We start from the raw sequence: 2,801 nt of genomic DNA, 5'->3' as shown, positions 1-2,801 counted from the left end.
ACATAGCACCTAATCATAAGAGCGGGTCCAACTCTCTGATCAGGGCTGCGTTACTCACATCGAAAGGTAGAACAAAAAAAAGAGTTGTATTTTATTAATCTAAAAAATGTTGCTATAATACAGATCAAGGTCCGGCTAACCCCTCATACAGGAATGACTTGTCTTTTATATAGTACAAAGGGGAATAACATCTCTCCCCAAAACCTGGCAACTATATGCCTAAAGAAATACATCAGTTCAACACAACACCAGCGCTGAGAGAGCAAGAATAGAAATGATCCAAAACGGGTTGAGAACAACAGCAAATTGGTTATTCTATTTCATCGTGGTTGATCAGCTACTTTGAATCACGGAACTGCTGCGATATGCTGTAAGGCCAACACCTGTGCTCCAAAATCTGAGGTCATAACATGTTTTAGTGGTTCACATAGGCAAAACCCTCATGCCTCTACATCATTTATTAAATATTCCAAGGGACGAAGAAAGGGGAATTACCTCATATTTTTAGCATAGTAAATATATGTGAATGAATACAAAAAGGATGAAAAGATGAGTGGAAATGCAGGAAAAAGATAGGTCAATTTGGTGCCCAACACCTCCCCCCAACTAGCCTTCTACATGTCGTCATGTAGCTCGCTACCTCCGCATGTCTGGATTGGATAGGCTGTGAGCTTCATGAATACAGGTGAGATCATATTCCCCGACCATTTCTGTTCTTGGAACCTTAAACCTCTCTGAGAGAAGAACTTCCTTCCACCAATCATTTGGTACATTATATGTCGGGGTGTAGTGCTTTGCTAGCAACCAAATGACAGGGTACTGAAATCAAATTCCCATCCAATGGACCCCACATGTTTGGATGCATGCCACGTACCTTGGCACGCTACTGAGTGCTCATGCAAAATTTAGTGCTCCAAACAGTTCCCTGTTTCGGACAGATGTGGGTGACATCATCCACCTTTTCTAGCAACTATCAAGGGCCTCATCTTGAAACGTGACTAATTGCTTGACACGGAGATCAATGCACCACTTTTGTGTCTTCAACATCTGTTCCTTGTTTCCCATAATTTCTAAAAAAGTGTTGTGCTTATTGTACATAGTCACTAATCACTCATGCTCTCCTCTTACCATAAAAATCTTCGTGATCTGATTTCACTCAAACGTATTAGAAGCCTTCTGCCAACTTATATGATTGAGAGTGTAAGATGTGAGGGCCCTTAAATGAATGTCCCCCACATATGGAATCACATTAAATTCTCTATCAACACGCAGGAGATACCCATGCATGTAAAGCTCACACATCAAATGTTGAGTTGGAAAATCATGGGCCCTCAATATTCGAAGGAACTGTACACCATCCTTGATCTCATGACTAATTTCTTCCTTGATGGTTTCCAAACAAAAATAAAGAAAACATTCAAGCAAAAATAAAGAATAACTGGAAGTAGGAGGGCGGCATGCCATCAGCTCTTGTGCTAAATTGAATATTTTTTCCTTGTCGGCTTTCAATTCTGTCACTTGTTCTTCCAGCCGCTCCACCTTGAGTTGTTGATTTGCATTCCTCAATCGCATTATATCTATGCGCTCCACATATTCGAAGATAGTTGTGGATGCTCGTTCCTGGGCTCTCTTCACTTCATTCTGATATTGTGCCGTGGTTTATTTCCAAGTTTGTACTTTAGCTGTCAAGGAATACTCGCAGTCTTCAAATAAATGCTAAATAGAGTCTGTTTGAGTGGTAACAGAAGTTGTTGCCACTTTGTCTACCTGTGTCTCTACTTCGGCCATCGTGGCTTTGGGCTTCTTAGCCCGTTGCTAATATTTCTTCACCTGTTTCTTCAACTGGTGTACTTGCCTTCTCAGCCTCTTGACCTCTCTTTTGAGCCGCATTTCTTCCCTGAATTGCAGCTGATATTTCTTCTTAACAGGCAGCCTCCATTGCTCACACAACTCTATCCATTCCTGTTTGACCACCACCTCATCTAATACTGCAATTGGTTTGGCAGGTGGTGGATTAATCGAGGGAGTATCCACATGTTTAATTGATGGGGCTGCTCTATTTGGTCCCTCTTCCTCAGGAGCAATTGCTTCCTTATTTACCCCTACCTCGACCCATTATGAAGTTGTCTCGGTAGATGGTGGACTCACTGGATGGGTATCCATCGGTGTTTCAGCCAAAATTTCCCCTCCAGGTTCTCTTGTTTCAAAAACACTTGTCTCTTCTTCTCTTCTGGGTTCCTGGGAAAGGTCTCCTTAGAAGTCTGCGGCCAACAAACCTGTGGCAACTGGTCCCTTGATTGACCCATCAAACTTCAAAATAGACAGAATGGCAAAGTCCTCGTCTGCGCGCCGGGGAGAGTGAGACACCCTAGCCCCTCTCAGAATGGAGAAATAAGAGGGGAAATGAAAGAATTTTTCTTCCTGGTCTATCACCACCCCGGCTATGACCTTGAGCTCTTTTCCTCTGTCTGCAACATCTCCACTCTGGGTTGAGAACCCTGTCTATGTAGTCCCCCATTCCGAGGTTGGCGCTAGTTCTTGTGGATCAACATCAGCCTCAGGATCTAATTGCTCTGCAATTTCCAACACTAGGCAGTTTGATGGTGGTTCTTGTGTAACACCACCCTTTGTATCCAACAATTCTTGAGCAGATGATGCTGGCACTGTTTCTTCCAGCACGACATTGATAAAAATGGACTCTTGTATCATTAGGTCAACTCCATCCATTATACCTATAGCCTCTCCTTCTGTTGGCCCCATGGTTCTTTCAGCTTCAGGCCCCTCTTGTCCTGGTTCATCTT

This window comes from Pinus tabuliformis, chromosome Q (assembly GCF_031772625.1).
Source record: "Pinus tabuliformis cultivar Carrire ecotype Pingquan chromosome Q, CPIR1, whole genome shotgun sequence".
Lineage (NCBI taxonomy): Eukaryota > Viridiplantae > Streptophyta > Pinopsida > Pinales > Pinaceae > Pinus > Pinus tabuliformis.
Note: the sequence above shows the minus strand (reverse complement) of the source record.